The sequence below is a fragment of the Ambystoma mexicanum genome, chromosome 7q (genome assembly GCF_040938575.1).
Source record: "Ambystoma mexicanum isolate Mex_15411 chromosome 7q, UKY_AmexF1_1, whole genome shotgun sequence".
Lineage (NCBI taxonomy): Eukaryota > Metazoa > Chordata > Amphibia > Caudata > Ambystomatidae > Ambystoma > Ambystoma mexicanum.
In genome coordinates, this window is record NC_090941.1 from 954,455,458 (window position 1) to 954,469,800 (window position 14,343).

Genomic DNA, 14,343 nt, shown 5'->3' on the forward strand with positions numbered 1-14,343 from the left:
TATATAAAGGTGAGAATCCACAAGAGAATACTCCAATGACTACACCAGTGATCTCAGATGCAGAAAGTACAGACAGTAATGAAGGATCAAGTGGGACCAAAAGTACTTCAACAAAACCCACAAGAAATTACTTTGCAGAAATGAGATGATATAGAAAAGGGAATAAATATCCACAGACACATTTTGAAAATGAAAAGGCGTCTTTTTTAGAACTCAAGGAAACAAATGGAGACAATGATACTACAGAAGGAAAGTGAAGAGAGGAAAGAGAGAACACATAGAATCAAGAGAGGATCCAAGAGGAATATTAACTAGATCCAAGTACAAACACAGAATGGTTACTCAAAAGATGGCAAAACGGTCATCAATTTATCCGACAACATTTTGAGCAGTGTGGAATTGACATCCTGTAAAAAGGGTTATCATTTGCAAGAAGTGTGAGGTTGAAACCGAATGATTTGTATGTGGATGCATACACATTTCGTAGGAAATTGAAACTAAACAAAATATTGATACCAGACATGAAAGGTCTGTGGCATCTGAAGAATCAACACATAGAGTAATGGATTTGAAACACATTCAATTGCTTAAATCCTTGGAGGAGGAGGGTGGCTAGTATGCAGAACATTTTGAATGATTTAGAAATTGGGCAAGTTACCAGCAGAGAGAATTGTTTACATGTCAAATCTAGATTCATTCCACCATCAACGAAAGAACATTTGATTGATGTATTTTTTGATTCTTTAACCAAAGATATCTGCAAGTTGGATGATAAATACAGGAAGTTTAAGGTGTTTATGAAACCTCATTTGTCATAAGGCAACATATAACTTTGTAGGCACTAGAACAGGATTGTGAAATTGAAATAAAGTCAGCTGATAAAGGTGGAAATGTGGTTGTCTTGAATATAGAGGATTATATTCAAATGGGTCTAAATCCTTTGCAGGAAGAAGGTAATTATATAATTGTACAAGGAAAACCTTGGAATGGTTTGAAACCGTTATCTATATCGACAGTGAAAATGTCGTATGATGAAGGGATGATTAATAAAAAGGACTATTTGAATATGTAAGCAAAATGTCCACAATCTCCATTTATATATTTTCTCCCTAGGATTCATATATCGTTTGTTCATATATCATAAGGGTAGTCCAATAGTCAATGAAATGGGTTCAACTTTGGAACCAATTTCTTAATTACTGGATAGTTTTCTAAACCCTGTGGTGAAATAATTCAATTCATATGTAAGGGATAGCACACATATACTGTATTTGGTAACACAGATTAGATGGCAACCTAAGTATTGGATAGTGACATTAGATGTAGTAGCATTGTACACCTCAATTGAACATGAGGTAGCTATAGAGGCATTAGAATGTTTATTTTAAAAAAAGTCAGCAACTTACTACCTAGAAAAGACAATGCTAAAGGATCTAATGAATTTGATAATGAAAAATAATTTCATTTCTTTTTAATGATCAAATTTATCAACAACTATCAGTAGTAGTGATGGAGTCTTCTTGCTCCCCATCAGTGGCAAATGTATTTATGGGGTATATAGAAGAAAAATACATTTACACAAAACAGACAGGTTCTGTTATGAGATGGTGGCACTTTATAGATGATGTGATCATGATTTGGTCGGGAACAGATAGGGACCTATTGGTGTATGTTGAAATTTTGAATGCAAATGATTGGGGCATCATGTTTACTGTGACATAAAATAGTTCATATGTCTCTTTTCTGGATCTACAGATCATAATCAGCAATGATGTGTGTTGTGATGCATCTGCATTGTAATATGGAAACAGCACATGCTGTAGAATGTACTTGTGTTCACCCAGGCTGGAAAAGATTAAGCTGCAGTTTTGCCTACAGTTCCTTGCTGCAGCACGTGTCACGAATGGTGCTGTTTGCTCTGTAGCCTTTGTTTGCTGTGTGTTCTATCCAGGTTGCTTTCTCTCTCTCTCTCTCTCTCTCTCTCTCTCTCTCTCTCCCGTGCTGACTGACTTGTCTGCTGTACGGACTGGTTGCCTGGCTACCTTCTGAGTCTCACCGGTACCAAGCTCTCCATGACCAGAACCCCCTGCACTACCTCCGGGCCGACCATGCACTTAGGGGCTGTATCTGGAACCCTACAGTCCCCTGCCTCCTTGCACTTATCTAGAGCCACGCTGCCCTGGATGCACTTACTGATAGCATTGCTGCCCTGACCGCACTTTCCCTCTCGCCTCCCCTTGGCACTTCCCCTCTCTACCCCCGCACTTTTGCATATCGGACTTGCACGATCTGAATGGCACAAGGCCTAGTTAGATTTTTATGGTTTGTCCTCCATCTACCTTTACTCCCTTGCCTTGTCGCGCCTAGAAACACTTGTGTACAGGTGCATTATAATTGACTTATCGTATCATATCATACTGTGGTCTGGTGCGTGGAGTCTCTTTGCTCCGGAGCTGTCTGCTCTGTTGGATGGTGAGTGAGAGACTGATAACGCCACAGCTGCTCTCAGCGTCCATATCGCACACTCCCAGGTACTTTCTTTGTTGCTGGAGCAACACACTTCCAGATAGCAGCGCGGCACACGCATAATGTTCATTGGGATCAATCAGCCCGTTGGTTGCTTCGCTGAGTGAGGAACTATGAGACTAGATGGAATTTTGAAGGCAGTATAGCTGCTGATGGCTGTAGCAGCCGATTGCAGCAGATAGCTCTAGCCAAGTCAAGTGAGTGGGCAAAAGATGATGGGTGTTTACAAACAATAATAATAATGTCGACTGTTGTTTTAAAGAGAGAGAGAGAAACAATAGTAACCCTACTTTTCTTGGTTACCTGGATTTCTATTTAAGCTGATAAATTAGATTTCTGCATTGTACTATTGTGATGCCTGGTGTGGCTGATCCAACGTGTTTATGGCTTGCCTGGACAATGGAAACAAGGATTTATGCACTCTGCAAAGTGCCTCTTTTGATGCATTTCCTTGGCTATGAGGCTCAGCGCATATATGAGACACTAGCTACAGTGGATGTGTTTGATATGGTTTTGTATAAACTAGATGTACATTTGAATCCCAAGACTAGCCCAATCGTTGAGAGGTACAACTTTGGGGATAGAGTAGAGGAAGATGGAGAAAGAGTGGAGGCATATCTCACTGCTCTTCGGCATTTAGCGCTAACGTGTTCCTTTGGCTCAAAGCTGGATGAACACATAAGAGACCGGTTTATGATTCACTTTTGCAGTGACACAATTAGAAAAGAATTGTGGTTAAAGGACAAGCCATGTTTGGATGAAGTCATAACCATAGCGAAGAGAGTGGAACATTCAATGTGGGGCGAAACTTTCAAAAAATGTGTGCAAAGTCGGAAAAAGGAGGTGTTACGTCTGGGGTCTGAAGAGAAAGGGAAGAAGCAAAAGTCTGGTGGCCAACAACCTTGGGGAAGGGCTACGTTTAAAGGAAATAGACCGAAAGGGCAGAAAGGAGAAGAACGTTTATGTTTCCGTTGTGCTAGCGCAACACATTTTGCAGGTTCACCAGTTTGCCCAGGGAGAAAAGTGACTTGTTCCTTGTGTAAAATGTGGGGTTGCTATGCAAGTTGTTGTAAAAATAGGCTTTGGGAGCGAAGAAAGTATTATATGTTACAAAGGAGGGCCAAGCATCGGCAGGAGAAGATGATGACAAGCAAGTTGAGATAATTACTGTGAATATGGTAAAATGTATGAATGAAGACGATTGTGAGAGCCCATATGCTGATGTGTTCATTGATGGGGAAAAAGGTGAAAATGATAGCCAATTCATGGCCAAGGTGTCTTGATTGTCTAGAGAGGTGTTTGAGAGGGAATTTGGTAGAGCATTTGTTACCGCCTGACATAAGGCTAGGAGGATACAAGCTGTGAAGGATTGAATAACTAGGATATATCATTGTGAGATTGCATTTCAAGGGAAGGCAAGCATGAAAAAAGACATATGTCACAAAGCAGGGAAAGACGCTTCTGGGTTGGAAAGAGCAAAAGAAATTGGGCATAAGGCTTGACGTCAATGCCGTGGAACAAGTGTTGCATGTGGATGATAATACAAGTTTAATTAAGTGGTTCAAGAATGTTTTCGCAAATAAGATTGGATGTGTGAAAGGGATGAGGCATGAAATTACGCTCGAAGATCGGAGTGTTCCGTTGGCTGAAAAACTACAGCATGTATCCTTAGTGTTGGGGGAAGGTGTAAAAAAGGAATTTAAAAAATGGAATCAAGAACTCAAACGTGCAGGAAGGGTAAAGTAGAATTACCCTTTGGTTGTTGTTAAAAAAACCAAATGGGGAGTTGAGGTTGTGCATAGACTTGTGGGAGCTGAAGATGTGCATGGTAGTAGAGAGACATCCTCTCCCCAACATGTCAGAAATGTTGGCAATGATTGACAAAGTGAAATATGTTTTGAAACTTGATATGGCATCAGCATACCATCATATTGAATTGCGTGAAAGATCAAAGAAGTTAATGGCATCATTACCCATGAGGGACTTTTTCATTTCCGCAGAATGACATTTGCGCTAGTATCAGCCTCATCAGTATTTCAAAAGATGATGGATAGGTTCATCAAAGGTACGAGAGGGGTTAATTATTTCCAAGATTAGATGTTGGTGTGGGAGGAGACTTTGGAACAACATAAGACGAATTTAGAACGAGTGCTAAAGTTATTGAAACAGAGGTCAATTAAAGAAAAGTGTATTTTCAGGAAGAGTGTTGGGGAGTACGTGGGCCACGAAATTTTAGTGCTGGGTCCTTACACCAAAGGCCGACATGGAAAATGCTCTAAAGAAAGTTCCAACTCCTCAGGATAAGGGGGAGTTGAGATCTTTTTTGGGAATTCTTAAATTCTATCAAAAGTGTGTGCATAATTTTGAAGATAAAGGTATGTGTGTATGAGGAATTTGTCAAAGAAACAAGAGGAGTTTATCTGGGATGGTGATTGTGAAAAGGTATTTTCGAGTATTAAGAGTGAAATTGATATGGCAAAGCCTTTTGGACAGTTTGATACAAAGAAGAGATGCATTATCACTGTTGATGCAAGTGATACTGGTGTTGGGGCAGTCCTATTTCAGAAGGGTGGAGAGGGAAAGGAATGTGTCATAGTGCATGCCTCGAGGATGTTGAGGGGCATGGAAAGCAATTATTCCCTGCTGGAGAAGCATGTCACTTGCCTGTTGACAAATTCAGAAACCTTGTGTGGGGAGCAAGGTTCCTTATTAAAATGGATCACAAACAGTTAAAGGTCATTTGTTAGAAGAAAGGCTTGGACAAGGTCTCAAGGAGAGTTGCGGGGTGGGTGGCTAGAATGCAAGGCTATGAAGTTTTCATGGAAGTCATTCCTGGAAGGATAATGTGTTGATAGGCCATCTATTAAGGTTGGGTGGCGAGGAATACAAATGCACAGGCAGAAGTGACAGATGCAGTGTATGTTACCCAGGATGGGATAGTGTTCAAAGAGGAGCGGAGAGAGGCTGCAAACTGGGAGCCTGTGATGAGAAGGTTTGTAGAATTTGTGAGTCAGGGATGGCCGGAGAAAAGATAGTTCAGTGAAGAAGGGAGAGCGTGTTTGGAGGTTTAAGCAGAGTTCAGTGTAGAAGGTGGTGTGTTGTACCGTTGGGAGCATGCTGTCGTGCCCAAGTCGGTGCAGAGGAAAGTTGTTGAAATTGCCCATGAAGGGCACAGAGGTGTCACAAAGACTAAGGTGCGTTGTGGTGCATCTCCATGGTAATATGGAATCAGCACATGCTGTAGAATGTTTGTGCTTGAAGCACACAGAACGTTTACACTGCTGGAGACAGTGCAGCAGGGTACTGGGGGTCTGTAATGTTTTGACACTAACCTGTCTCGTGCAGCAATTTACGAGGCAATTGGGGAGTCCCCTAAGGACCCTAACACCTCCCTCCTCCCTAAAAGGGAAACGAAGGGGTGTGCAAGGGATCCCAGGGAAACCCTCCTGGGGGAAAAAACCCTGCTGGAACAGATGAGAAGCTGGATCGGTCGCGTCTCCGCTGGCTGCAGCTCAAGATTTACGGGATTAACTGGATCTGGTCACTGTACCTCGGTGAAGTCCTGATTAAAAATAAGTAAACGAAAGATGAGAGAAGGAACTAGGTACGAGAGGAATCAATATCTTGATTGGGTAAGTACCTAATTTGTCTGGAAGAGGGGACTAACTGTGGACTGTGGAACGGGAAGGCTAGGCAGGATGGTAAGGCTGTAGGAAAGAGTAGAAAAGAAAGGTAAGCATAGGTATGAGGTATAGAATAGTAAACCCCCTAGTTGCGAACTCACGTAGTGTCTGTAGAGAGTAGCGACGCTCTGGGCTTCGGCTCTGCTAGACCATATCCGGAATCCATGAGAGAACGAGATGACGTCAGAGGACATCTGACTTGTGAACGTGAAAACACTGCACCGTAACCCAGAGGATGAGAGGCCATCTTGGAAGAGGGGAAAACGGCGAGTGCACGCAATCTCCAGCGTTGCCACAGGGAACGCCGGTGCCAGCTAGTCGTGACAGGGTCGTTGTACTGGATCTTATTAGCAATTGACTAGCTATTTGCTCACCTGGTGTCCAGTGCACTTCATTTCACTAGGATTCAGACAACATTTAGAAAGCCGAATGAGACAAACACAACGTTGTGTGCCAATAGTTGTTACAAGAAAAGTATAACAAAAAATGTACCATATGGGGAATGTAGGGCAACGCGAAATTGTAGCTCATTACATCTATTTGAACATCAATGTGATATTTTGAAAAATAGATTTTTTCAAAGAGTGTATAGTCAGAGCATAATAGAAAAAGCAGTTCAAAAGGTTGATACAAGACCGAGAGAATTGTTGACACCATGAAGAAGAAATATTCTACATAGTAACATTATATATAAATGCTTAAAAAGCATTGAAACATATTATTATTAAAGACTTGACTGAGTTTATTGGAGAAACATCAAAGATTGTGTTTAGAAAAGTACCCGCGATTGGCAATTTAATAGCTCCTACTTTTTTTAAAGAAAAGAAAAGTGTGCAGGATGTTCAATGTTTGTTATCTAGACCGAAAGGCTTCTTTAAATGGGGGGATTCAATTATTGCAAATATATGATGAATTGATTAATTGTAAATTGCTGAAATGTTTTCAGCTAATGGAGAAAGATGTGTACAGATAAAAGAATGTATCAAATGTAAAAAGCTGTTATGTAGTGTATGCTATCACCTGCATATGTAAAAAAAAATACATAGGTAGACAATTGAGAGTGAGGATTTATGAACATCTAAGAGGGATGGTAACATATGATGAGAGGCATCCTTCTTGAGTTCATTGGCATTCAAATCATAAACATGACAACATAGCCAAAATTCAGATTTGTGGTAGAAGAGAATTATGTATGAAAGAGGAATCAGTGTTTATGTTCTCCATATTGTTGTCTCTTTTTGCTTTTAAGCAACCTGTGATCCAATCTCAATAACTTCACAAACTCCCTCCAGCCCCATCTATAAGCTCAGGGTGCCTGATAGGCCTTGATCTTCCAGGCTATCATGTGATCACCAACAAAAACGTGACCAAGTCCGCCATGTCACACACCATCCACCAAGCTATGCTTAACAACTAAATTCTACAATTTGTTTTAGATTTATTCAAGTTTCAAACATTTTTAAATTGTTCTCAACAGGTGTACACATACAAAACACACCCTGCGAGAGAGGAATCAGTCCACGAAATCTGCCAGAGTGAGCGTGCCGTGAGTAGAAGTATGTTACCTGGAGTTCAAAAAGCAGTTCCTGGAATCTATCAAGACTTTGGCCAATATGAATGTATTCAACACCAGGCCACAACCATGCTTCTTTAAAATTAGAGGAAGACTACAGCCCACTTTCATTGATTGTTGAAAGAGAAGAAACGTACTTCTTGATACGTTTCAGCTATCTCTGTCAAAGGAAACGGAATTCACCACATTGATTGTCACAACCATTAAACAACTGCATTGTCCTGATGAAGGCCCTCCTTAAAATCAGACTTTAAAGTCTTAGGATAAACATATCAGGCTATTGGTTCAATGTAATATTTTTGCCTTTTGCAGGTCGCCTAACAAAAAGACAGATTCATTTTGGCCGATTTTAGTAGGCCTGCAAATTGCAACTACATCACCCCACCCAATCCCCCTTCCTCAATCCATCCCGCCTTTCTGCCCACCTAAGAATTCCCCTCACTCAAAAACACACAAACATGCAACATGCACACAAACACACATGCACACACTTACCGATTCTCCCCCGACTGTGCTTCCGGGTCTTGGTGTGCCTGTAAGCCCCTGTGCACACTCGTATGCGACAGGGGCATGACAGTTTGCTTTAGAAAGACCGTTCTGTGCGATCACAAAGCAGTCTTTCTAAATTGATTAAGTTTTTGTATCAGTCCAAGGAAGACTATATTGACTTAGTACCCAGGCTATTAGGGCCGAAACACAATGTGTTGACCTACCACTCAACTAGATATCGACGGTGTACTAGTCGTCTCTTCTAAAAGGACAACAATATTCCTTATCAAAATGTACTGCACCCCTGCAATGTGGCAACATTGAGTACCCATGAGAAGGGTTAGACAATAGCATAGAATACAAATAATTCTACTGCATTTGCCAAGTGCAGTAGGCCCAGCATCGTGTGACATATACAATTAGAAATTGTATCTAAATGTTCTGTTTTGGTGGTGTTAAAAGAATACACATTTGCACTGTTGGTGTACTAACCCCTGGGTGTTAACACTGGTTTCACTCCATATATATTTTGACATTTGTGTTCTTTAAAATGTCAATTGATCATTATTTTGGTAAATGTTCATGTTATGCTTCATTTTGTTGTTTTCCATATGAAATATGTTACTGATTTTTTAAAATTAAAATAATTATTAAACTTTTATAAGAACATTCTCTGGTACTTGTGCTGATTATTTGTTAGATTCCAGCAGGTGTAACTTAGTGTAATAATTGGGCCTCATTACAAGGCTGCAGCCGGTATTTTATTTTTTCTGGCTCTCAGAAATGGGCAATTACCGGGTCATTACGGCCTTGCCAGACCCAGTATTTGGCCATTCTTGGGCGCCGGGAAAAATGTGTCCCCATTCCTTTTGAGCTCGATAGGGCTCAATGGGAATGGGGAAGCGAGATGCACAAGCACCGTTCATAACGGTGCCGGTGCATCCGACATGCTGAGCTCGCGGGTGCCGCTAGGCACCCGTGAGCACAACTCGTAGTTGGCTGGTCTGGGAACTACAGTACTGGCAAACTTACAGGTACCTGTACCATAGTTCCTGGACCGGCAAACTTGTAGTGAGGCCCATTGTGTAAAAGGGAGGCGTAATCTGTCTCCTTGTATGTATAGTTTGACATGTTTCTTCCCCTCATGAGACAGATCTTCCATAAAGAAAAAAAGTGGTACCCAGATATAGTATTTGAGTGAGGATAGAACATGGAAAATAATTTAAGATGACAGGAGGCAGGAAGGGCACTAAGAGTAGTATTTTCAAAATGGTGGACAATTTTTATGAAAACAAGAAACTAGAGGATGATGTTAAGAAGCGCCTTGATGCCCCTGGGCTGTAAGAGCGCTATAGAAATGCAAATAAATAAATAAGAATAGTCTCTTGTTGATGTTTAGTCAATGGGATACATGAAGTATTTTGTTTTAGTTATTGATATCAGTGTATGTGGTTAATTCTGATGTCAAGTTGAATGGATAGGAATGTGGTAGAGAATTAATGAAGTGAAGTACTTTGAAAATGGCAGACACTTCTTGAGAAAGCATGTAATCAGGGAATGAGTTTAAGAGTAGTTCCTTATTTGGATTTAGCGGACAGAGTTCTTTGTCAATGTTCATAAGTAAGTATATTTAATGAAGTGAAGTACTTCCAAAATGGGGGACACCTTTTGATCAGGGAATGATGTTAAGATGAGTCCATTATTTGTGTTTGTGAAGAGTCCTCTTTCTTTGTTCGTGTATATAAGAGGATTTCAAAATGACCCTTGCTTAGAAAGGAATGCTGAGAACTATGTGCTTATCAGGGCACAGGAATAATTTTGAACAAAAGGTAAGGCTTAGGGAAATTGCAAATTTACAGGGGTGGTTGGTCATTTCAGAAACATTAGTTTCTTTAGGTGGTGATTTCTTATTTGCAGATATTTGAAAAAGATTTTAATTTCAGAATTCTTGTAAAGATGATTGAAGCTAGAACGAATTGAGGTAATCACAGAGGTACTACATTTTGTTATGGGAATGGAAAATGTTGGTGGAATAATGGAGGGCTAGTTATTTATGAGGTGTTTTTCTTTTTCAGATGGTCTATGAGACAATTTATATTGAATTTAAGGAATGATGGTCAAATTATAAGTTCCTTTTAGGATTTTGAAATGGTGAGCATACAGAATGTTCATTGTGATAGGAAAATGTAAAACATAGAACAAATTGAAAGAGATATGACTGAGTTATGCTTAGGGTTGAAAGTGAGAATAATAACATGGAGCAGTATTGCTACAATGTTTTTTTCAAATGGTGATCTTTTGATAAGAAAGTTGGTTATGTATCAGAACAGGGTTAATGGGAAGAAACAGCTTTTGATCCATTTCCTGGTTGTTTGCAGATGAGGAGGATTGGAAAATGTATATTGTGAAGTAAATGTTAAAATTTGTAAACAGAATGAGAATACTGGTAGAGCCTTGAAGAAGCTCACTATTCTCAACTAGGAAGATTGTGATGTGTACAAGTGAAACACGTGTTGGCAAATGAATATCAGTATAGAATTCAGCGCCCTGATGCCCTTGGGCTGTCAGTGCGCTTTATAAATGCAAATAAATAAAAATAAATACATTGTTTGGTTTATACTGTGACCGTGTTAATTGAAGTGCGCAAATAAGGTTCAATGGCATTTTATTAATTGTATTTGGGAGCCCCTAAAGGTGGGGGCATCATTAACCCAGGTCAGCCCAAGTGGACAAATAAATAGAAGTCAGTATACTATTCAGGCATAATTATATCACAAAGAGGGATATACACAGGAACCTGTATTTTTAACTATCACCTAGGGCCACTGGCGATGTGCTGTGCCATGAGTTAGGTGTCCATAGTGTAAGGAAGGCATGGTATCAAACAGTGAACACAGACACAAGTGACCACAGTTCAAGGGTGTTTATTGAACTTCATAGGGTTTGGTAGAACGCCTATTTAACCGTAAAGCTACAGATGGAAGCAAGCAACAACCATCAAATAAAAACGCAGTCCTAGTGGAGTCTCTATCAAAATAAAAGGGCCTATACTAATAAACCTATTGACAATCCTTTCTTCTGAATACAAATGGTGTGGGAAACAATGTTATGCAAAAAGAAAAGTGATCAAGAAATTACATGTCAGGATAGTTGAGCAGTTGGCTTTCCTTCCCCAAGTTTTTTAGCACGTGACAAGGTGGCACGTTCGAGCTTCGCACATACTCTGGCTTCTCGGCCACAAGGATGCAGTTCAAAACATAAGTATCATGGCCTTCTGAGCCAAATTCTCTTTACCCTTCAAGGTCTCTTATTACAGTGGGCCTGATGCAACAAACAAACATCAAAGTTCCTTTCTTCTTAGGATTTTAACATTAATAAATTCTCGTGTGATTCACTGTTCACCCCGGGTCACCCTCCATAAGGCTCAAACCCTCTTTGACATAATCTTCCCTTCTGGTCTACCTCATTCGGGCTCGGACCATGGATCTTCTGCATTTGGGCTCAGACCCCTTGAATTGCATTGTTCATAATCATACACAGCTTTTCTCTTTCTATCATGAATCGAAGACTTTCGATTGTGCGATGGATTTTGCTTAAACCAGTGCAGACCCACTTCGATTCTAAGTTCTTTTCTCATTCTCTTCTGTAACTTTGACTTCTGCCACTTCTTGGCTGGATATCTTACAGAGACCTTCGATTGAGCACACTTGCGGTGCCGGACCACTCTGTCAATGGTACTGTATCTTTCCTTCTTACAGTTCAGTCATTCATCAGCAATTTAGCTATATTCACGTCTTTCATTACACGTTTAACAATGTTCATTCCTGTGCTCGTTATATACTGTTGCCGCTTGAAACCTTGACTTCAACACAGATCATCTTGCATCGGTCTTCCCAACTCACCAGCTATGTTGATTTCTCTGGTGCTACTTTGTTCTTGGAGACAAGGAGGATACCACAGTGGCTGTTGTTCCTCCCTGACTTGGTTAGTTACGTGGGAGGCTCCTCTGTTATCTCCGACACACAATGCAGGATTCTTCAGTCTAGATTCCTGGCCTTACACTTTCGAATATGAAGGTATTGTGAGAGTAACGGGTTCTTGCCGGAAAGGTCAAGAGTATTTCCCTCCTTCTAAACCTTTCTTGGTTTGCAGCCTTTCTCCCCTCGTTCAGCTGCCATCTCAAAACTGCTGTTCCATTGTGTGCTTTGCCTTGCTCAGAGTGTGCTCTCGTGCTCTGCTTTATATGCGTGTGGGGAAGCTTAATGTAAGTCAAGTGTGAGTGATTGCCAGTAATTGCCTGACCTTGCCTGACCATAGTAGTGGGACATGTCAGGTACACTCCTCGGGTGTGAGTCTGTTTTCTACCAGAGTGGGCTGTCCGTGTAAAAGTGTTCGTGCAGGTGAAGGGGAGGGGTAAAGTTCCCACGTATCCTACCTGGTAGGATGCGGAAAAGGTGTTACAGGGAAAGGGATACCGCATCTCGCCATCCGGTGTCCCACTCCCCGAAGACCCCTCACCCAGGTGATCCTCCCACACTGGTCTACCCCCAGGAAATGGATCCAAAAGTGATGGCAGTGTCCTGGCCACCTGGTTGACAGATCGCCGGGGGCTAGCAAGTGAGACATCTTCTGGTTTCTCACAATAGTGTGAGTTCTCAAGCTCAAAGAAGGTTCCTTGAATTCTTTTTGAAGATTTAGTTAGACCCAACCATAAATAGAAACATAGGTAATGCCCCAATGGAGATAGTGTCTTCTCCTGTACAGCAGAAGTTCAGCTGTTATGCAAGCGGAATTGACCTGATGAAGACCGGGGCTTTAGGGTAGTTAGGCCTCAGAATCAACAGGATTATTAGCAGTGTTAATACCTGTCTTGTAAGCCCACCTCTCACCTGGGGTATCCGAGAGGTCGTCAGAGGGTTCTTCAGAAGATGATTCTTTTTTCTTTCCTCTCCAGGCACTGGCGACATCTTTCCTTCCTTTCTTTCCTTTCTTTTGGTGGAGGTGAGGACAATCTCCCCGTAAGCCGCTTTGCCTTATAAGCAGTCTGCCCGGCAGCGGCGACTCTGGGGAGCCCGCCCCAGTCCAGGGAAAAGCAGAGGCTAAAAAAAGCCTGGTGTTGTCTGCAACAGCCGAGATGACTGTCTGGTAGTTCCTGAAGTAAGGTCCGATATTCCATGATGAATGTAAGTTTCGTTGGCTCTTGACAGTGTTCTGTAAGAAGGACCAGGAGAGAAAGATAAGGGAAAAGAAGTGTAGCACAATAGCAGTAGACCAAGTAATGCACTTCGGTAACATACTGCGGGAAGTCTGGAACCAAAGAGGGAGACCAGTACGTGACTCAGCAACCAAGGCAAAGGGAGGAGACTGTGCGGGACGCAGTGAAAGCCACAACAGCTACGCAGGAAGAGGGAGAGAGGGGAGTGCTCCCAGAGAGCACGGAGGACAGGAGAAAAACAGGTAGCAAAAAACACACTAGCGTTAACCTACCCAAAACAGAGGGTTGCAACGCGCCGACCTGTATCCCGTCTGAAGTATATATACAGTAGCGGCGGCCATGATGGACGATAAAACCGCTACCTGACGCTACAGAAATAACGTGACTGTCCAATCAGTGAGCTCTCCAGCGATCCCATACCCCACAGGGACGGATCGTGACATTAGGGGTGTTTAGAAATATGTCAAAACTGCAACCCAAAAGAGTGATCATGAAAAGAGATGAAGAATCGGATTGGGATAAGTCCATGGAGAGAATTAGAGAACTAAAATCATTACAGCTATATAGAAAAGCATGTGTGGGCTCTGAGCTTTTCTATGACAATCCAGACTTGATAAGCAAAATGAAGCCCCTACAGTGCAGAGGAATAGCACAGATGCTAAGACTCAGTGTCCGCCCCTTTAAAAGCCCGAATGAATTGGCTAGAGTCAGATAAAAGGTGTCCCTGTAGTATGGGCAAAGAAGATGTGGTACAATGTTTATTGTCTTGTACGTTTTTAACAGATTTTAGAGGGAAATGGCTTAGGCCTCATTTTATTAAAAATAGCATCAGATCGTATAGGGAGACAATGTTCCTT